Below are 23,120 nucleotides of genomic sequence, written 5' to 3'. Positions count from 1 at the left end.
GAATACCACAAATGACCTGACTTGGTCTAACCAAGCAGAGTCCACTGCCAAGAAGGCCCACCAGCACCTTTACTTCCTGAGAAAGCTGAAGAAATTTGGCCTGTCCCCTAAAACCCTCACTAATTTTTATAGATGCACTGTAGAAATCATTCTTCTAGGGTGCATCACAACCTGGTATGGAAGTTGTCCTGTCCAAGACCGGAAGAAGCTGCAGAAGATCGTGAACATAGCCCAGCACATCACACAAACCAATCTTCCATCCTTGGACTCACTTTACACCACACGCTGTCAGAGCAGTGCTGCCAGAATAATCAAGGACAAGACCCACCCAGCCAACGCACTTTGTCCCACTTCCCTCCGGGAGAAGGTTCAGGAGCTTGAAGATTCGTATGGCCAGATTTGGGAACAGCTTCTTTCCAACTGTGATAAGACTGCTGAACAAATCCTGACCCGGATCTGGGCCGTACCTTCCAAATATCTGGACCTGACTTGCACTACCTTACTTTCCCTTTTCTATTTTCTAATTATGATTTATAATTTAAATTTTTATTATATTTACTTTGATTTGTACTTCAGGGAGCGCAAAGCACAGAATCAGATATTGCTGTGATGATTGTACGCTCTAGTATCAATTGTTTGGTGACAATAAAGTAAAGTAAAGATTGCATGGAAGCTGAAGAAATTCTTTCCAAGATTGAATGGAAACACTGGGCCGCACCAGTGGTCCCAGGAGCTAAAAACGATGGGTATGTAGAGATCTGCTGTGATTTTAAGGTCACTATCAACCTAGTACTGAAAGTAGATCAATGCCCAGGATAGAGGAAACCTTTCTGGAGGGAAACACTTCATCAAGGTGGACTTAGCTGAGGCCTACCTACAGATGGAGATGGAAGAAGAGTCCAAAGTGTTTCTCATCATAAACAATCACAAAGGGCTTTATCACAATAATAGGCTTATTTTTGGAGTAGCATCTGCACTTGCACTCTGGCAGAAAGATATGGACCAGGTGATACAAAGCTGCCCAGGCACTCAGTGTTACCTGGATGACATCATTGTTACCTGTAAGGATGACGAGGAACAGCTCCAAAGTCTCATGACAGTATTAAAATGATTAAACGATTTAAAGGCTCAAAGCATAATGCAACAAGTGTGAATTCTTTAAACCAAGCATCACTTACTGTGGTCACACCATTGACGCACAAAGATGGCGTAAGTGTGGTGAGAAAATTCAAGCAGTGGTGGATGTCGTAAAGCCAAAGGACGTGTCACAGTTGTGGTCCTTTATAGGATTTGTCAATTACTAAAACAGATCCCTGCCAAACCCGAATACTGTGCTCATCCCTTGAACCCATTACTGCAGATCAGGAAGAAACAGCAACGGACAAAGCACTGAGAGGTGGCTTCCCAAAAGGCCGAGGAAATGGTGGTGTCAGACACTATTCACACATTAGGATCCACATCGTCCAGTGATGCCTTGCCTCATGGTGTGCTGTAGGTTCTGTCATGCCACATACTATGAATTCATTGCACAGCCTTTGGAACACACACAAAATGCTGGAGGAACTCAGCAGGCTAGGCAGCACCTATGGAAAAAGTACAGTTGATGTTTTGGGCTGAGACCCTTCAGCAGGACACTATGTTTTGCAACCGCTGCAGATAGATTTAGGGTGTAAAATGTTTTAACCAGTTCCTGTATGGGAGAGAGTTTGCACTCATGACTGATCATCAAACACAAGTCAAACACGAGGAAATCTGCAGATGCTGAAAATTCAAGCAACACACACAAAATGCTGGTGGAACACAGCAGGCCAGGCAGCATCTATAGGGAGAAGCACTGTGAGTGTTCGGGCCGAGACGCTTCGTCAGGACTAAGTGAAAGGAAAGATAGTAAGAGATTTGAAAATAGTGGGGGGAGGGGGAAATGCGAAATGATAGGAGAAGACCTGAGGGGGTGGGGTGAAGCTGAGAGCCAGACAGGTGATTGGCAAAAGTGATACAGAGCTGGAGAAGGGGAAGGATCATGGGACGTGAGGCCTCAGGAGAAAGAAAGGGGGAGGGGGGGAGCACCAGAGGGAGATGGAGAACAGGCAGAGTGATGGGCAGAGAGAGAGTGAAAAAAACCAAACAACTAAATATGTCAGGGATGGGGTAAGAAGGGGAGGAGGGGCATTAATGGAAGTTAGAGAAGTCAATGTTCATGCCATCAGGTTAGAGGCTACCCAGCCGGTATATAAGGTGTTGTTCCTCTAACCTGAGTGTGGCTTCATCTTGACAATAGAGGAGGCCATGGATAGACATACCAGAATGGGAATGGGACGTGGAATTAAAATGTGTGGCCACTGGGAGATCCTGCTTTCTCTGGTGGACAGAGCGTAGGTGTTCAGCGAAACGGTCTCCCAGTCTGCGTCGGGTCTCACCAATATATAAAAGGCCACACCGGGAGCACCGGACACAGTATACCACACCAGCCGACTCACAGGTGAAGTGTCGCCTCACCTGGAAGGACTGTCTGGGGCCCTGAATGGTGGTGAGGGAGGAAGTGTAAGGGCAGGTGTAGCACTTGTTCCACTTACAAAGATAAGTGCGAGGGGAGATCGGTGGGAAGGGATGAGGGGGACAAGTGGACAAGGGAGTCGCGTAGGGAGCGATCCCTGCAGAAAGCAGAAAGGGGGGGAGGGAAAGATGTGCTTAGAGCAAAGAGGTGGTCTCGGGAGGTAGAAGAGCAATTACGGGATTACTTTGAATCAGTGGACTGGGCCGTGTTCATGCACTTATCTAGAGATCTGAATGACTACACCATGGCTGTAACGGACTTTATTGAAAAGTTGTAGATGAGTGTGTCCCCACAAAATCATTCAGAGTCTTCCCCAATCAGAAATCCCTGGATGAATATGAGATCTGAAATCTGCTGAGGGCCAGAACAGAGGCATTCAAGTCTGACGATCAGGAAAGCTACAAGAGGTGCAGGAATGATCTCTGGAAAGCCAACTCACAGGCGAAGTAGAAATTCCAGGTTGAACTTGTGTTACGAACCCCGTAACTGGGTGTCTTACCAGCATAGATAGAAGTGTCCGTTGGAGTCTGATGATACTATTTTCAACAGTATTTATTAGTAAAAATACACAAAAATAATATCAATGCAAATATACAGATAATATATGTCATCAATACTAAACCTAAAAGTGCGGGTATAATAATAATCAATAAGAAACAAGCTCTATCGTTGTCTAGGGGATAATGAATTGTCAGATGGAAATATAAAGTTCCGTTCAGTTCATGCAGGCTGCGGTAGTGGTCGGTTGATGTGTTGCAATTGTTGGAGAGAGAGAGAGAGAGAGAGAAAACGTGTGAACAGTAACAGCTATTATCTTGCCAACCTTCCTTTACGATTTTGATCTGTCGATGCGTTGTTGTTGTGGCCATTCATGTATGACCCCTCTGTCCTTTAGCTAGACCGTTCTTCCGTGGTGGACTCGTCACCCAGGCAAGGGTGGACACACACACAAGCCCCCACCGGCCTCGCTATAAAACACTGTGAGTTAAAATTTACCGACCCTTCGTTCTGTCTCCGGTCTCCCACCCTGTCTCGTGGGGGTTCTGATGCTCACTAGCGTTTCTCCTAGTGCGTCTGAGGGGTGTTACCCCCAGACCTCACTTTTATCCCCACTCACGGGGTCTCAGGTGTCAATCAGGTTGGGATGATGTAACCCATCAAACCAGCCCACTCTGGTTGCCCCCTGAGGAGTTTCAATGAATAGAACAGTACCAAGTACACAATCCTTCTCCAAAAGACAATAGCAGTAATCAATGGTTCCGCTCTCCTTTTGTTAGCTGTGTCTTTCTCATTAACTTTCATGAGCTGTTATCAATAACAACTGCCCTGGCAGATTTCCTTTTGTCTCTCTTACTTCCTTGTTAGCAGCATCGAAATAGTAGCGATTTGCGATTTTCCAAAAGGGGAGGGGGCATGGGTGACTCTGCACCCTTCTGCCCATCAGAGTTGTTCATCCTTCGTAACACTTGAATCAATGAGGGATGTTTGACAGCTATGGCAGGGTTTGAATGCTATCCCCTCCTACAAAATTATATCAAGAGACATGGGAGACAGCAGGGCTTCATATTCAGATGAGCTCAGTGCTTTCTGTGCTGCTTTGATGTTAGAACATGGAGGAACCATCGCAAACCCAACATTCCCAATGACCCTGTGATCTCAGTCTCTGAAGCTGACTGTGGGCTGCCTTCAGGAGGGTGAACCCACAGAAAGCATCCGGTCCGGACGGAGTACCTGGCCATGGACTGAAGACCTGTGCTGACCAACCAGCTGGGGTGTTCATTCAGATCTTTAATCTCTCATTTCGGCAGTGTGCGGTACAACCTGCTTCAAGGAAGCTTCAATCATACTGGTGTCCAAGAGGAACTTGGTAACCTGCCTCAAATGCTATCCCCATTTGCACTTACATCCACAGTGATGGTGTGTCTTGAGAGACTGGTGATGAAACGTATCAGCTCCTGCCTGAGGTGACTTGAATTCACTCCACTGCAGATGCTCTTCGCTCAACCCTGGAACATCTGGGCAGCAAAGGTGCATACATCAGGATGCCCTCTATTGACTACAGCTCAGCATTCAATACCACTATCCTCCCAAAACTAATCAATAAGCTCCAAGACCTGGGCCTCTATACCTCCTTGTGCAATTGGATCCTGGATTTCCTCACTTGTAGACCCCAGTCAATTCAGATTGGCAACAACATCTCCTCCACGATCTCCATCAGCACAGGTTCACCACAAGGCTGTGTGCTCAGCCCCCTGCTCTATTCACTTTACACCTATGACTGTGTGCCTAAGTACATTCCAAAGCCACATTCAAGTTTGCTGATGACACTGCTATTGTGGGCCAAATCAAAGGTGCGAATCAGCGTACAGGAGGGAGACTGGAAATTTGGCTGAGTGGTGTCATAACAACAACCTCTCACTCGATGTCAGTGACAGCAAGGAAATGATTGTAGACTTTAGGAGAGGTAAATCAGAGGTCCATGAGCCTGTCCTTATCAGAGAATCAGAGGCAGAGAAAGTTAGCAACATTGAATTCCAAGGTGTTATTATTTCAGAGGATCTGTCCAGGACCCAGCACGTAAGTGCAATTGCGAAGAAAGCACGGCAGCGCCTCTGCTTCCTCAAGAGTCTGCAGAGATATGGCACAACATCTAAAATGCTGACAAACTTCCATAGATATGTAATGAAAATTGTATTGACTGGATGCACCATGAACTCCTATGGATACACCAACGCCTTTGAATGGAAAATCCTGCAAAGGTTAGTGGATTTGGCCCAGTCTATTACCACTAAACCCTTCCCAACCACTGAGCACATCTACATTAAACGCTGCCGTAGGGAAGCAGCATCCATCGTCAGAGATCCCCACCATCTGGGTCATGCTCTTTTCTCACTGCTGCTGTCAGGTAGAAGGTACAAGAGCCTCAGGACTCACACCACCAGGTTCACAAACAGTTACTACCCCTCAACCATCAAGCTATTGAATAAAACAGGATAACTACACTCAACTTCACTTGCCCCATCATTGAAACGTTCCCACAACCAATGATCTCACTTTAAGGACTCTTTATCTCATGTTCTTGCTATTTATTTATGTTTCTATTTGCAGAGCTTGTTATCTTCTGCACTCTGATTGATCTTTCATTGATCCTGGTATAGTTACTATTCTTTAAATTTGCAGGAAAGTGAACTTCAGGGTTGTGTATGGTGACTTATACTTTGATGGACCATCATCTACCCTGTGAAGGTGGGATGCCACAGTTTCACTGGCACATCGACGACAAGGTTACTCTGTGATATGGCAGTGACTGGAGCGAGGCTCAGGAAAGCCACCAGAGAGCTGGTTGAAAGGCAGAAACGGGCTGTGGCTGAGGAGGAAGGACTGAAATTTGGGGACCAACTAATCCCATTGAAAGCTGCAGGGGGTGGTAGGGCCACTGCTCTGCTACCAGGAGACGTACTGGGTCTAAGGGAGCAAAACATCAGTGAATGGTGATCTCCATCTGATGACCCTGCAGCTTACCTATTGGAGATGCAGCAGGAATCATCTTCCTATAAATCTCATTGATAATAAAAATTTACTTTGAACTTTAATCTCCCTCTTGGCACTTAACCCTCCAGGCAGCCAAAGTGCTCCACCTGCCCATTCACCTTCATTTAAGGCCATAAACAGTCCTTCAAGGTGAGGCAACACTTCACCTGTGAACCTGCTGTATTGTTCTATTGTATATGATACTCCTGATGCAGCCTCCTCTGCATTGGTGAGACCCATCGTAAATCAGGGTACCACCGTCAAGCACCTCTGCTCCAACCGCTAAAAGTGGAACATCCCAATGGCCAAGCATTTTAATCCTGATTCCCATTTCCATTCTCCGACATGTCGGTCCATGACCTCCTCTTGTGCCATGATGAGGTCACACTCAGGGTGGAGGAGCAACACCTCACGTTGGTGCTAGAAAGTTTGTGAACCCTGTAGAATTTTCTATACTTCTGTATAAATATGACCTGAAATGTGATCAGATCTTCACGTAAGTCCTAAAACGAGATAAAGGAACCCAATTAAATAAATAACACAAAAAAATTATACTTGTTCATTTATTTATTGAGAATAATGATCCAATATCACATGTATTTGTTGGAAAAAGTATGTGAACCTTTGCTTTCAGTAACTGGTGCGACCCACTTATATGGCAATAACTTTAACCAAACATTTCCCGTTACTGATGATCAGTCCTGCACAGCGGCTTGGAGGAATTTTAGGCCATTCCTCCTCACAAAACTGCTTCAACTCTGGGATGTTGGTGGGCTTCCTTGCACAAACAGCTTGCTTCAGGTCCTTCCACAACATTTCTATAGGATTAAGGTCAGGACTTTGACTTGGCCATTCCAAACATACATTTTCTTCTTTTTAAGCCATTCTGTTGTTGATTTACTCTTGCCTTGAGGATCATGATATTTTTGCATTAAACAACTTCTATTAAGCTTCAGGTGATGGACTGCTACCCAGACATTCTCCTGTAAAATAAAATTTTGAATTCATTGTTCCCTCAACGATTGTAAGCTGTCCAAGCCCTGAGGCAGCAAAGTGGCCTAAACCATGATGTTCATTCCACCATGCTTCAAAGTTGGGATGAGGTTCCAAACATAGCAATGTACATTTCTGCCAAAAAGTTCAACTTTTGTGTCATCCGTCTACAGAACATCGTCCCAGAAGCTTTGTAGAACATCCAGGTGGACTTCTGCAAACTTGAGATGTGCAGCAGTGTTGTTTTTTTTGGAGAACAGTGATTTCCTGCATGGTGTCCTTCCACGAACAGCATTCTTGTTCAGTGTTTTTCTTATAGTAGACACGTGAACAGAGACCTTAACAAGTTTTAGAGATTTCTGCACATCTTTTGCTGTTACCCTTGGTTTTTTTTTCATCTCCTTCAGCACTGCACATGGTGCTCTTCGTGTGATCTTTGCAGGATGCCCAATCCTAGGGAGAGTAGCAATAGCACTGAATTTTCCATTTGTCGACAATTTCTCTTACTGTGCACTGATGAGCACACAAGACTTCAGAAATGCTTTTGTAGCCTTTTCCAACATCATTACTTTGCATTAGTCTTCACTGTGGAAGACACTAGCAGTGTGCCAGAGGTCCGTGAGTCACTGACAGAGTGCCATTACTATACAGAAAGAAAAAAGTACTAGGCAAACTGAAAGGTCTTCAGGTGGACAAATCAGCTGGACCAGATGGACTACATCCCAGAGTCCTGAGAGAGGTTGCTGAAGAGATAAAGGATGCTTTGGCCATGATCTTTCAAGAATCTCTTGATTCTGGTATGGTCCTGGAGTACTGGAAGGTTGCAAATGTCACCACTCTTTAAGAAGGGAGGAATGGATAGAGGAATGGCTGATCGGCAGGATTCTGCAAATGGAAATAAAAGGGGCCTTTTCTGGTTGGCTGCCAGTGACGTGGTGTTCCTCAGGGTTCAGTATTGGGACCGCTACCTTAACATTATTTGTCAATGATTTAGATAATGGAATTGATGGCTTTGTGGCAAAGTTTGAAGATGGTACAAAGATAGGTGGAGGGGTAGGTAGTACTGAGGAAGCAATACAATTGTAACAGGGCTTGGACAAATTGGAAGAAAGGGCAATAAAGTGGCAGATGGAATACAGTGTTGGGAAATGTATGATAATGCATTTTGGTAAAAGGAACAATAGTGTGGACTGTTACTTAAATGGGGAGAAGGTTCGAGCATTAAAGGTGCAGAGGGACTTTGGAGCCCTCGTGCCAGACTCCCAGAAGGTTAATTTACAGGTTGAGTCTGTTAAAGAAGGCGTTCATTTCATGGCGAACAGAATATACAAACGTTTGTAAATGCAAGGAGGTAATGCTGAGCCCTTCTAAGACACTAGTCAGGCTGCGCTTGGAGTATTGTCGACAGTTTTGGGCTCTATATCTCAGAAAGGATGTGTTGTTATTGGAAAATGTCCAGAGGGGGTCATGAGGATGATTCTAGGAATGAAGGGGTTAACATATGAGGAGCATTTGACAGCTTTGGGCCTGAACTCACTGGAATTTAGAAGAAAGTTGGGGGATCTCATTGAAACCTATCGAATGTTGAAAGGACTAGATAGGGTGGATGTGGAGAGGACGTTTCCTATGGTGGGGGTATCCAGAACTAGAGGACACAGCCTCAAAACTGAGGGCCGACCTTTTAGAACAGAGGTAAGGAGGAATTTTTTTTAGCCAGAGAGTAGTGAATCTGTGGAGAGCTCTGCCACAGACAGCAGTGGAGTCCAAGTACATTTAAGGCAGAAGTTGATTGTTTCCTGATTGGCCAGTGGATCAAAGGAAAGCAGGTTTATAGGGTTGAATGGAGTCATGATGGAATGTTGGAGGAGACTCGATGGGCTTGTTACGAACCCCGTAACTGGGTGTCTTACCAGAAAAGATAGAAGTGTCCGTTGGAGTCTGGTGATACTATTTTCAACAGTATTTATTAGTAAAAATATACAAAAATAATATCAATGCAAATACACAGATAATATATGTCAGCAATACTAAACCTAAAAGTGCGGGTATAATAATAATCAATAAGAAAGAAGCTCTATCGTTGTCTAGGGGATAATGAATTGTCAGATGGAAATATAAAGTTCAGTTCAGTTCATGCAGGCTGCGGTAGTTGTTGGTCGCTGTGTTGTAATTGTTGGAGAGAGAGAGAGAGAGAACAGTAACAGTTATTGACTTGCCAACTTTCCTTTACGATCTTGATCCATCGATATGTTATTGCTGTGGCCATTCAAATGTGACCCCTCCGTCCTTTAGCTAGACCGTTCTTCCGTGGTGGACTCGTCACCCAGGCAAGGGTGGACACACACACAAGCCCCCATCGGTCTCGCTATAAAACACTGTGAGTTAAAATTAACCGATCCGTCGTTCGGTCTCTGATCTCCCACCCTGTCTCATGGGGGTTCCGATGCTCACTAGCGTTTCTCCTGGTGCGTCTGAGGGGTGTTACCCCAGACCCCACTTTTATCCCCACACACGGGGTCTCAGGTGTCAATCAGGTTGGGATGATGTAACCCATCAAACCAGCCCACTCTGGTTGTCCCCTGAGGGGTTTCAATGAATAGAACAGTACCAAGTACACAAACCTTCTCCAAAAGACAATAGCAGTAATCAGTGGTTCCGCTCTCTTTTGTTAGTAAGAGACATTCCACTCTGTGTATCTCTGAGTTGTCTCTCTCTCATTAACTTTCATGAGCTGTTATCAATAACAACTGCCCTGGCAGAGTCCCTTTTGTCTCTCTGACTTCCTTGATAACAGCATTGGAATAGTAGCGATTTGCGATTCTCCAAAAGGGGGGGGGGGGGGCATTGGCGATTTTGTACCTTTCTGCCCATCAGAGTTGTTCATACTTTGTAACAGGCTGAATAGCCTAATTCTGTTGCTATGTCTTATGCATCTCTACAGTTCTTCTGCTAAGGTCCTCTGAAAGTTGTTTTGAATGAGGCATGGTGCATATAAACAGATCTTTCTTAAGAAGAGCAGGCTCTGCACGGAGGATGTCACTGTGATGAAAACCTTCACCGCACGTGGTTATAAAAAGCCATGGATGACAACAGAGGTGCGTTCGCTACTGAAGGCCCGTGACACAGCCTACAGATCAGGGGACAGGAGTGCGCTTCGCTCAGCCAGGTCTGTGCTTTCACTAGGGATCAGGAAAGCGAAAAGGACCTACGCGGGCAAAATACATGGACACTTCTGTGACACAGGTGACACCAGACAGATGTGGCAGGGAATTCAAGCTCTGACAGATTACAAGATCAGGCAGAAAACTGATGACAGCGACGCCTCTCTTCCAGACTGGCTCAACAAATTCTTTGCACGCTTCGAAGCATCAAACACTACAGCAAGGGGGAGAGCCAGTCCCTTCTTATCATCTGACCAGCCGGCTCCAATCATTGATTCGGAGCAAACACGGAGGACCCTTGCCAGGGTTAACCCACGAAAAGCGGGAGATCCGAATAACATCCCTGGACGTGTGCTCAAGGAATGTGCTGATGTATTAGCAGATGTCCTGACAGACATTTTCAACATCTCCCTTAGTCAAGCCATTGTCCCCAGATACTTCAAAACCTCCACAATCATCCCTGTAGCAAAGAAATCAGTTGTAGCCTGTCTGAATGATTACCATCCTGTTGCCCTGACCTCCATAGTGATGAAATGTTTTGAATGGCTTGTCAAGCCTCTTAGCGTCCCCTCATCGCTGGATCCTCTACAGTTTGCTTATCGTCCAAATCACTCTACGGAGGATGCAATATCCACCACACTGCACACAGTTCTCTCTCACTTGGACAACAAAGTCACTTATGCCAGAATCCTGTAAATTGATTTCAGTTCAGCATTCAATACCATCATCCTGCAGAGACTAGTGGAGAAACTGTCGCTGCTTGGCCTTAACACTGCCATGTGTCGCTGGATTCTGGATTTCTTGACAGAGAGACCACAGTCAGTCTGTGTTGGCAGGAACATCTCTGACTCCATCACACTGAGCACTGGATCCCCACAAGGCTGTGTGCTTAGCCCATTGCTGTTTACACTGCTAACATATGACTGTGCAGCCAGATTCAAGGAGAACCTGATCATTAAATTTGCAGATGATACCACAATGGTGGGGCTCATCAGCAAAAATGATGAAACAATGTACAGGGAGGAGGTCAAACACCTAGAGAGCTGGTGCAGTGACAACAACTTGATGCTTAATGTCACCAAAACCAAGGAGATGATCGTCGATTTCAGACAGTCTCAGCCTGAGCACACACCCCTCAGCATCAGTGGCTCCACAGTGGAGAGAGTGGAAAACATCAAGTTCCTTGGGGTGCAGATCTCGGACGATCTCACCTGGTCCAGGAACACCACTGGGATTGTGAAACGAGCCCAGCACAGATTGCACTTTCTGAGGAAGCTTAAACAAGCATCACTCCCCACTAACATCTTAACTACATTCTACAGAGGAGTGGTTGAGAGTGTGCTGACCTTTTGTATCACAACCTGGTACTCCAGCTGCAGTGCTGCCGACAAAAAAGCCTTGCAGAGGGTGGTTAGGGGAGCAGAGAAGATTATTGGAGTTCACTACCTTCTGTCCAAGACCTCTTTCAGAGTCGATGCCTTCAGAAGACACAGTACATCATTAAAGACCCCTCACACCCTCTCCATGAACTATTTGTTCTTCTGCCATCAAGTAAACATTACAGGAGCATAAAAACTAAAACCACAAGGCTACTAAACAGCTTCCTCCCACAGGCAGTCAGACTGCTAAATAGCTGCTCTACCTGACTCTGCTTTGGACACTTTTAACTTGCACTGGACACTTATAACTTGTTTTTAACTGACATGTGGCTGTTGTGTTTTACTATTTATTGTTATGTTTATTATTTAGTGTTGCGTTTGATATGTTATGATTGCACTGCTCCTGGGAAACGCTGTCTTATTCTGCCCTGCAGAGCTGATGTATGGTTAGAATGACAAAGTTTTTGAATCTTGAATTTTGAATCTCTGTCAGTAACCTGACATTGTGTGTCTTTTTTATAGGGCAGGGCACCTCTACAACCCACTTCTCTAATCTCATCTCATGGATTGGAACAACTAGCTCTAAATAGCTTTTGTAGAAGGCATTACTCCAGTGGTTCACATACTTTTTCTGACAAATACCTGTACATGTAATATTGGATAATTTTTCTCAATAAATAAATGAACACGTATAATGTTTCTTTTGTGTTTTTTATCTAGTTTTAGGGCAAACGTGAAGATTTGCACATTTTAGGTCATAATTACGCAGAAATAGAGACAATTCTACAGGGTTCACAAACTTTCTAGGACCACTGTAGTTGTAGTATATAGCATACTGTGTATAAGATGAGTGGAGAGAAATAGGTTACCTATTTGAGTTGAGTTGCCTCCTATATTGAGTTGGAGTCGATAGCTAAGCAGGGAAGAGTGCAGCGTATTTAATATTTCAGTAGTATTTGAGTAATATTGTAAATATATTGCAGGGTGTTTGATTTAGTATTCTTTGTTTATTTAAATAATTCATTTCGGGTTATATGTAATGGCATTCATCATTACACCATGCAACGCTGTCCGGTATGGGGGGGGGGGGGGGCTACTGCACAGGACCGACAGAAGCTGCAGAGTGCAGTGGGTTGTAAATCTAGTCAGCCCCATCCTGGGTACCAGCCTACAAAGTACCCAGGACATCTTCAAGGAGCAGAGTCTCAGAAAGGCAGCATCCATTATTAAAGACCTCCAGCACCCAGGACATGCCCTTTTCTCATTGTTACCATCAGGTGGGAGGTACAGAAGCCTGAAGGCACACACTCAGTGATTCAGGAACAGCTTCTTCCCCTCTGCCATCCGATTTCTAAATGGACATTGAACCCTTGGACACTACCTCACTTTTTTTAATATACGGTATTTCTGTTCTTTGCATAACTTTTAACCTATTCAATATAGGTATACTGTAATTGATTTACTTATTTATTATTTTTTATTCTATTTTATGTATTACATTGAACTGCTGCTGAGTTAACAAATTTCAGGACACATGCCGGTGATAATAAACCTGATTCTGATTCTGACGTCATATGTGTGTACCTTACTAAAGTATGAACAGAGCCTTACCCCCTACTCTTTCACAGGCATCCATTTCACTTCTTCTTAAAAAGGACAAGGACCCGACTTGATGTGGATCATATCGCTCCATCTCACTTCTGAATGTGGATGTGAAAATTTTGGCTAAAGTGCTTGCGTGCCGTTTAGAACGCCCCCTTCCCAAGATAATCTCAGATGATCAAACAGGTTTTATTAAAAATCATCATTCTTTTTTAATATCCATCGACTGGCTGATGTGGTTTATTCACCCAGTGATTCTCCGAATCCGGAGGTTGTTATCTCCTTGGACGCAGAGAAGGCGTTCGATAGAGTGGAGTGAGTATACTTGTTTAGTGTTTTGGAGAAATTTGGATTTGGCAGAATATTTGCAGCCTAGGTTAAGCTATTATATCACTTGCCTTTAGCGTGTGTACAGACGAATTATTTTCGATCTGACCATTTCCCATTAACATGTGGCACTCACCAAGGCTGCCCATTGTCCCCTCTTCTTTTTGCAATTGCGTTTGAGCCTCTTTCTATTGCACTTAAGTCAACTACGTTATTTCAAGGTGTTAGGAGAGGGAACATGGAACACCGTGTATCGCTACATGCTGACGACCTCTTACTTTATGTTAGCGAGCCTGTAGGTAGCAGTCCTGCTATTGTGTCATTATTAGGTCAATTTGGAGCCTTCTCTGGCCATAAACTGAACCTTCAAAAAAGCAGACGCTTTCCCATTAATAACTTGGCCCTACAGATCCGACAGGAATCTTTGCCTTTTCCTTTATCTCAAGATGCTTTTGTATATCCAGGAATACATGTTACTCACTCTTTTACATCTCTGTTTGAAGCTAACTATAGCCCTCAGGTTAGCCAAGTGAAGGCTGATTTTGAGAGATGGCGCAGTTTACCCCTTACTATAGCTGGGAGAATTCAATCAGTGAAGATGACGATACTTCCCAGATTTCTTCACTTGTTCCACTGCTTGCCAGTTTTCTTATCTAAGTTATTTTTCTAATCAGTCAACCAAGCCATAACCTCCTTTATTTGGGAAAATAAGGTCCCAAGGGTTAATAAGCACATTCTCCAGAGAGGTCGTGACGTAAGTGGAATGGGCCTTCCTAGCTTTATTCATTATTACTGGGCATCAAACATTCAAGAGGTATTATTTTGGCTCCACTGGCCAGATATAAACTGGTGCCTGCTTGAGACATGGTCTTGCCACTCCTCGTTTCTCCCAGCTTTAGTGTATTCTTCCTTGCCATTGAAATCCTCTCAATTCACATCTAACCTGGTCGTGCTCCCTACCCTCAAAATTTTTCATCAATTTCACTGCCACTATACGTTCACATCAGTTTCAGTTTTGGGTCCCAGTCATAGAAATCATCTATTTCTTCCCTCCACACTCGATTCAGTTTTTAGACAATGGGGTTTGAACGGTCTTCTGCGCATTAAGGATTTGTACACTGATAATATATTTGATAGTTTTGATAACCTGTGCAGTAAATATGGCCTTCTGCATAATCATTTTTTAAAATATCTGCAGATTTGCCACCTTGTCAAGGAAAAATTTCCCTCTTTTCCTGATCTACCACCTGCTATGTTGTGGGGAAAAACTCACTCTTAGCTTCAATAATAAAGGGCTGATCTCTGTCCTATACTCTCAGCTGATGTCTTTGGCAGCTCAAGATTTAAACAAAACTAGGACTCGGTGGGAGGATGACCTTGGTATGGATCTGGCTGAGGAATATTGGGCAAAAGCATTGAATAGGGTTCATTCCTCGTCATCATGTGCTAGACTGGGGCTCATACAATTTAAAGTTTTACACAGGGTACACTTAAGTAAAGCCAGGTCTTGCTGACATATATCCTGGGGTAGACACTGGCTGTGACAGGTGTTCCTTCTCTCCGGCTGGTTTAGTGCATGCATTTTGCTCTTGCCCTCGGCTTGATGGCTACTGGGCACTGGCTTTTAAAATTATCAGTGAGGTTTTGGGCGTGACACTGAGACCTTGCCCGCTTATAGCTGTATTTGGTGTGGCGGGTGATGCTTTGGGTTTAAATGCAAACCAGTTGGATATCATTGCATTTACATCACTTTTGGCCCGTATGAGAATCTTGCTGGTCTGGAAATCTGCCACTCCCCCATCTGCTGCTGCTTGGTTAGAGGACGTAATGCTTTTTCTGAAATTAGAAAAGATTAAATTCACTGAGGGGGTCTGTGAAAAAGTTCTATTCGAAATGGGGACCTTTCTTGTCATATTTTGGGAGTCTCAAGGAATTACCTACTAGTTGAGGGAATTTGATTATACTTGGGAAGTTGTCTCCCTATGGTTTACCTCACAGGGTGGTTGATGAATTGTGATGTTTGTGTATTCTGGATCATCTGACATGTTGTGGATGTGTGTGGGCCTTCATCTTGAAGTAGTGTGGGGGTATGGCTGTAAAATGTCTGTACTTGTATTTGTGAATTGTTGTACTGTAAATACATTAGCTGCCATGGTACTGTATGCTCGGGGAGGGCGGGTGGGGGGAGGTTTGTTTAGGAATAAGATATAAAAGCAAAATGGAGGAAAACGTAATCCATTATGTATTCTGTATTGTGTCATTCCTTCAATAAAATTTTAAAAGGTACGAACAGAGTAGACACGTTACCCCAGGCTCCTGTGTTTCTCTTTCGATTAGTTTCTGGAGTTACAAAATATAACAGTATAGTCAAAAACACAATTGTCACACTCGCTGTGGGTAAGCGTGCCCGACGAGGGTCACCCGTTGGGAAAAAACACAGATGGCAAAGGAACACGTTAGTGCAAAGGGTTTTGTTCAGTGCCAGGTGGAAAAGTGCAAAAGCTGCCCAATAGTGGTAAAGAAAAAAAGTATTTACAAATAGACAAGTGAAAATAAACCTGAATGTGCAAAATTTTACAACTGTACAGACACATTTTGTTCTTAGCTTTCCAGTATAACTATTCCCCGACCGTCAACGCCAACCTCCATGCCTCTCAGCGAAGACAGTCTGAGGGTTTAAATCTGCCGCTGCCTGGGACAGTAAATTCTACTGTTGGTGGGGGTGGGGGTGGGGGGAATCACGTGACCAGACCATAATACTGTAATTATTTCAGATGTCGAATTGGAGCATTTTAAACAGGATTCTAACATCCTACAGTTTTATTCCACGACAAATGCCTTAGTTAAACCCACAGATCAGTGCTCAGATCAATATAAAAGAGTAATGCCCCCCCACCAGTGGTGTCGCCTGGTAGGGTGTGGGTCGCCTGCTCCCACTAACCCAGGCATTATTTTAGAAAGCCCCAGACTGTCCCTCCGGTTTTTTGGGGCCGTTCTGCTGTCTACAACCAATGTAACAGTGTGAGTGAAAATAAATGAAAGCATTTGGAATGCCTGTGTCCAGAATCCTTGCTTTTATGAGTTATAAACCAGTGAGCATGTTAAGTGCGGGGATTGTTTTGATTAGCCAAGCTAGCGATTGTTTTACTGTTGGGGTGTGTAAATGGTGAACTCCCAGGAACTGCAGACGGGAGGGCAAAGTGTGCGAACTCCTAGGGAAACTCGACCAGGGGCAGAACGAGGAGGAGTGACAAACCGGCGAAGGGGCGAGGTTAGCGGGAGAATTACCATTGCCAACCTGTTGTGCCACAACAATCAAAGATTGTTATAAACACGAGAGGTTCTGCAGATGCTGGAGATCTGGAGCGATGCACACAAAATGCTGGGGGAGCTCAGCAAGTTGGGCAATATCCATCGAATTTTTGTTTTGTTTTCCTCCATAGATGCTACCTGACCCGCTGCGGTCCTTCATAATTTTGTGTGTGTCTGCGTGCGTATGCACGTGCCTATTTATTTACTTAGAGATACAGCAGGGTAACAGGTCCTTCTGGCCCAATGAGCCCACGTTGCCCAATTACACCCATGTGACCAATTAACCTACGAATCCAAACGTTATTTGGATATGAGAGGAAACTGGAGCATCCGGAGGAAATACACATGGTCATGAAGAGGACCTCCAATCTCCTTACAGACCGCGGTAGAATTGAATCCAGTTCACTGATGCTGTAGTAGTGTTACGCCAAGCGTTATCTGACTGTGCCACGTCTGGTCAGATCAGAGGAACCTTGTTGGAAGGAAACAATATCCTCTGCCTGATCTACATTTTCCACGTTCATTTGGGTTGCCCTGTTCATCACAGATCTCCCCACCCTGGCTGTTGTAATTGCAGGTGCAAGAAACCAGAGCCCAGTGAGATATCTGGTAATCCCTCCTTGACCTGGAGACTCAAGTCTGTAGAAGTTGAAATGTGGAGCATAAAACAAGCAGCTGGGGGAACCCAGAGGGTAAATGGTCTGTATTTCAAGGCAATAACCTGCATCAGGGCTGAGTTCTTTTTACACTCCTCAGTCTCCTGGAGTGATCGAAGCTGAGACCAGTGATTATATTGGTTCCACTGCCTTCAAACTGGTAAAGGGGGTTATTATTGTCACACGTACCCAGCTACTGGGAAAAACTTCATTTTGCATGCCATCCACACTTATCATTCCATCACATCAGGGCACTGAGCTGGTACAAGGGAAACAGTAACAATGCTGAATAAAGTGTTAGTTACAGAGCAGTGCAGTGCAGTAACCGATAAGGTGCAAGGCCATGGTGAATTACATTGTGAGATTAAGAGTCCAGGGGACTGTTTACAATTCTTATTACAGTGGGGTAGAAGCTGTCCTTGAGCCTGGTGGTATGTGTTTTCGTATCTTCTCAGTGGGAAGGGGGAGAAGAGAGAATGTCCAGGGTGTTAATTGTTGTTTATGTTGCTGCTTTGTACCAAAGCAATGAGACAGAGTCCAACATGGATTCCACGAGGTGCTGAGCTGTGTCCAGAACACTCCGCAGGTCTTCATGGTCTTTGACAAAGACGAACTTACGTGGGTAATAAACGAACACATAGTTTATCTACAGAATGGCTTCAGCTCGACCACATTTTACTTGGGACACTCCAGCCTGGCATGAATGTATGTGCACCGTTTACCAACATCACTTCTGGGTTCTGTGTGAAGCATTGCACATTGGGAAATGAAGATCTTTATCATGTACACAGATAATAACAGTCACGTGCAGTGTGGATGCCATACAGAGCTGTGAAACCTCTGGCTCAGATGCTTTCTAAAATGGGGCGCCACTGTAACGTAGCAGTTAGCGTGATGCTATTAAAGCTCAGCGCATTGGAGTTTTCCAGTGCAATTTGTGAGGAGTTTGTACGTTCTCCCCTGACTGCATGGGTTTCCTTTGGGAGCTCCAGTTTCCTCCCACAGTCCAAAGACGTACTGGTTACTGGTCATTGTAAACACAAAGTACACGGCAGATGCTGTGGTCAAATCAACACGTACAAACAAGCTGGATGAACTCAGCAGGTCGGACAGCATCCGTTGAAAGAAGCAGTCAACGTTTCGGGCCGAGACCCTTCGTCAGGACTGAAGAAGGAGGGGGCAGGGGCCCTATAAAGAAGGTGGGGGGAGGGTGGAAAACCAATCAGAGGAAAGATCAAGGGGTGGGGGAGGCGAAGCAGGGAGGGGATAGGCCGAAGAGGTGAAGAAGGAATGTAAGGGGAAAGCACTATGGGTAGTAGAAGAAGGCAGAATCATGAGAGAGGTGATAGGCAGTTAGAAGAGGAGACAGAGTGAAAGTGGGATGGGGGAAAGGGAGAGGGAGGGAATTACTGGAAGTTGGAGAATTCAATGTTCATGCCAAGGGACTGGAGACTACCCAGACGGTATTTGAGGTGTTGCTCCTCCAACCTGAGTTTGGCCTCATCATGGCAGTAGAGGAGGCCAAGTACGGACATATCCAAATGGGAATGTGAAGCAGAGTTGAAGTGGGTGGCAACCGGGAGATCTTGTCTATTGTGACGGACGGAGCGTAGGTGCTCGACGAAGCGATCCCCCAATCTGTGTCGGGTCTCGCCGATGTAGAGGAGGCCACACCGGATGCAATAGATGACCCCAACAGACTCACAAGTGAAGTGTTGTCTCACCTGAAAGGACTGTTTGGGGCCCTGAATGGTGGTAAGAGAGGAGGTGTAGGGACAGGTGTAGCACTCCTCCTCTCTTACCACCATTCAGGGCCCCAAACAGTCCTTCCAGGTGAGACAACACTTCACTTGTGAGTCTGCTGGAGTCTGTTGCATCCGGTGCTCCCGGTGCGGCCTCCTCTACATCGGCAAGACCCGACGCAGATTGGGGGACCGCTTCGTCGAGCACCTCCGCTCCGTCCGCCACAACAGACAGAATCTCCCGGTTGCCACCCACTTCAACTCTGCTTCACAGTCCCATCTAGATATGTCCATACATGGCCTCCTCTACTGCCATGATGAGGCCAAACTCAGGTTGGAGGAGCAACACCTCATATACCGTCTGGGTAGTCTCCAGCCCCTTGGTATGAACATTGAATTCTCCAACTTCCAGTAATTCCCTCCCTCTCCCTTCCCCCATCCCACTTTCACTCTGCCTCCTCTTCTAACTGCCTATCACCTCTCTCATGATTCTGCCTTCTTCTACTACCCATAGTGCTTTCCCCTTACATTCCTTCTTCACCTCTCCTGCCTATCCCCTCCCCCACCCCTTGATCTTTCCTCTGATTGGTTTTCCACCCTCCCCCCACCTTCTTTATAGGACCCGAAACATTGACTGCTCATTTCAACGGATGCTGCCCGACCTGCTGAGTTCATCCAGCTTGTTTGTACTGGTCATTGTAAGTTGTCCTGTGATTAGGGTAGGTTAAATAGGTGGGTTGCTGGGTGGTGTGGTTCATTGGCCAGAAGGGCCTGTTCCACACAGTGTCTCTAAATAAATAAATAAGGTGCATTGATAGAAATTGGCGATGATCAAATGGGACATGCAAACATTTTCTTAGCCTCTTGAGGCACTGGCAAACTTTCTTAACCATGACATTATGTGGTTGGAGCAAAATGTATGGATTAGTTGATGATGTTCACTCCCAGGAATTTCCTCTATTCTCACTGCATTTCCCACCAGTTGCTGTACTGGGCATTACTGTCAATCTAAGTGTCTGTAGAGATATGGCGTCCGCCTGGGAGGTCCCACCAAATTGTTTCTGCTGAATCCTTCTGTAGTCGGAGTTGTCTTTTTCTCAACAATCAGTTGTCAGCTAACTTCACAGTCAAAATATGTAAATGTTACCATGTACAACCTTAAGATTTATTTTCTTGCAGGCATTTACAGGGAAATAAAGTAATGCAACAGAATTTACAAAATGAAGTATACACAAACACTGACAAACAACCAAGGTGCAAAATAAGACAAATTGTGCTAAAGATATATATTGAGAACATAAGTTGTAAAGATTCTTTGAAAGGGAGTCTTAAACAAAAGAAAATCTGCAGATGCTGGAAATCCGAACAACACACACAAAATGCTGGAGGAACTCAGCAGGACCGGCAGCATCTATGGAAAAAAGTACAGTCGATGTTTCGGGCCGAAAGGGAGTCTGTAGATTATGATATCAGTTCAGTGTTGAGGTGAGTGAAGTTATCCATGCCGGTTCAGAAGCCTAGTGGCTGAATCTAGTAGTATGGGACTTAAGGGTCCTGTACCTCCTGCCTTAATGTTGTTGTGAGAAGGGGCCTGGATGGTGGATCTGCAATATAAAACCTTCATTTTGCCATCAATATTTCAGTATTAATAATAATGCATTAATAATTTTTTTAAAGAGCCAGATATTAAAGAGATTGTGGCCGTGTTAGTTTAGTGACACAGCACCCTAACACAAACTGAATTCCATTTACAATGGAACGTGGCAAAGTCTTGAATAACTAAACAGGTTAGTTAGGATGCTATTATTGGGAGGGAGAGACCTTGCTGGAAAGATCAACAGAATAAAACTACATTGCTAAACTTTGCACAGATTGTCACACACTCTGGATTAGCTTGCTTCCGTGTGTAAGCGTTACCTGTCTCTTGCCTTTAGTTACTTTTTGACAATGTGCTCATATACAGTGCCTATGAAAAGTATTCACCCCACCCAGAAGTTTTCATGTTTTATTTTTTTACAACATTGAATCACAGTGGATTTAATTTGTCTTTTTTGACACTGATCAACAGAAAAAAACTCTTTTGTGTCAATGTGAAAACAGATCTCTACAAAGTGATCTAAATTAAATACAAATATAAATCACAAAATAACTGATTGCATAAGTGTTCACCCCCTTTAATAGGCCACACCAAATCATCATAGTGCTGCCCCAATTGGTTTTAGAAGTCACGTGATTGGTTAAAAGATCTGTTTTTGGAGCCCTATGTGCAATCAAGATATTTCAACTGATTGTAGTAAAATTACACTTGTAACTGGAAGGTCCAACTGCTGGTGAGTCAGTATTCTGGCAAAAGCTACACCATGAAAACAAAAGAACACTCCACGAAAAGGTTATTGAAAAGCACAAGTCAGGAGATAGATACAAGAAAACTTCCAAGTCACTATCCATTGGAGTACAGTTAAGCCAATCATCAAGAAATGGAAAGAATGCCTGTATAGGGAGGTGAGGATGTCAGAGGTTGGTTTTCTACACAGAAAATGGTGAGAACGTGGAACACCCTGCCAGGGGCAATGGTAGAATCAGAATCTGATTAATATCACCAGCATGTACATTAGGGTTCCCTCTTCTTCCATTTCCCATTCTGGCACCCTTCTCTTCTCTCCTGTCCCTGATGCCCCTCCTCCTTCCCTTTCCCTAATAGTCCACTCTCCTCCATCAGATTCCTTCTTCTTCAGCCCTTTTCCACCCATCACCCCCCAGATTCTCACTTCACCACCTCCCCCACCCAGCTGGCTTCACCCATCTCCCTCTAGCTTGTACGTCTCCACCCCCACCAACCTTCTTATTCTGGCATCTTCCCCCTGCTTTTCCAGTCCTGATGATGGGACTTGGCCCAAACTGTCGACCTGACCTGCTGAGTTCCTCCAGCATTTTGTCACTCTGCATTTCCAGCATCTGCAGAATCTATTGTTTATTTTAGGGACATTTAAGAAATTCTTAGATGGGTATATGGATGACTGGAAAAATGGGGGGGGGGGAGGCTATGCAGGAGGGAAGGGTTAGACTGATCTTAAGAGTAAGTTAAAAGGCTGGCACAACATAGTGGGCCAAATGGCCTGTACTGTGCTACAATGTCCTATGTTTCAATCTGATTACCAGCACGTCAATACCATTAACCCTGGTATTATCAGATTGGATGGCGAGACACAGAGCGTGGTGGAGAAAATGTACAACTTCTGCCAAAATACACTTTGAAGGAACAGAGAAACATGACATACTGGAAAAGCTTGTGGAGTAGCACCCTGAAATGGACTTCTCAAAGGCTACGTTCAGTTAAAGAAACGCCTGTCCTGGGGCAGAAGGGACTCAGATTATTGGGACCAGAGTTCGGAGAAATTGGTGTGAGACCAAATACTCTAGCAAGTTTATACAGGTGTATGGTAGACAGTATTCTGACTGGTTGTGTCACCGTCTCATGGAGGGGCCTCTGCACAGGATCGGAAAAAGCAGCAGAAAGTTGTAAACTCTGCCAGCTCCATCATGGGCACAACCCTCCCCACCTTAGAGCACAGCTTCAAATGGTGATGACGCAAGAAGCTAGGATCCATTATGAAGGACCCCACCACCCAGGACATGTCCTCTTCTCATTACTACCATCGGATAGGTGTACAGGATCCTGGAGATACACACTCAATGTTTTAGGATCAGCTATTTCCCCTCTGCTATTGGATTTCTGAACAGTCTATGAATCCATGAACACTACCTCACTATCTCTGCTCTCTTTTTGCTATCTACCTGTCTACTTCTCTTTATTGTAATGTATAGTAATTTTAAAAATATATTGCTCTGTACTGACGCCACAA

This window comes from Hemitrygon akajei, chromosome 10 (assembly GCF_048418815.1).
Source record: "Hemitrygon akajei chromosome 10, sHemAka1.3, whole genome shotgun sequence".
Classification (NCBI taxonomy): domain Eukaryota; kingdom Metazoa; phylum Chordata; class Chondrichthyes; order Myliobatiformes; family Dasyatidae; genus Hemitrygon; species Hemitrygon akajei.
This window is presented reverse-complemented; position numbering follows the sequence as displayed.